The sequence below is a fragment of the Hipposideros armiger genome, unplaced genomic scaffold (assembly GCF_001890085.2).
Source record: "Hipposideros armiger isolate ML-2016 unplaced genomic scaffold, ASM189008v1 scaffold_620, whole genome shotgun sequence".
Lineage (NCBI taxonomy): Eukaryota > Metazoa > Chordata > Mammalia > Chiroptera > Hipposideridae > Hipposideros > Hipposideros armiger.
In genome coordinates this window covers 192279-192641 of record NW_017731970.1, presented here as the reverse complement: position 1 = coordinate 192641, position 363 = coordinate 192279, and positions in this window count along the sequence as shown.

Here is a 363-nt window from a genome sequence, read left to right as displayed (position 1 = left end):
AACTCCAATACAGAAGATAAAAAAATGAACACTTCCTAGTGGTTAATGTGGTTGAAGAGTCTGGGGCCCATGTCACAACTATCCAGGAGCCTGGACCTGCTCTGTCGTAATACAGGTTCACCCAAGATCTTTCCCGGATGCTCCATCCCTTACCTGGAGTTGTCTCTCCTGTCGTCTTCATAACTTCTAGCGCTCTTTCTTTTCCACTGCTGTGAGACTCTTTCACATGTATTAATAGCTGATATACTGGCTGGAATGAAGGATGCATTTGGGGCCGGCCGAGTGGCTCAGTTGGTTAAGAGCTCACTCAAGAGTTTGAGCTCTGAGCAACAGCGGTTCGAGTCCAGCCCGAGCTGAGCAGCC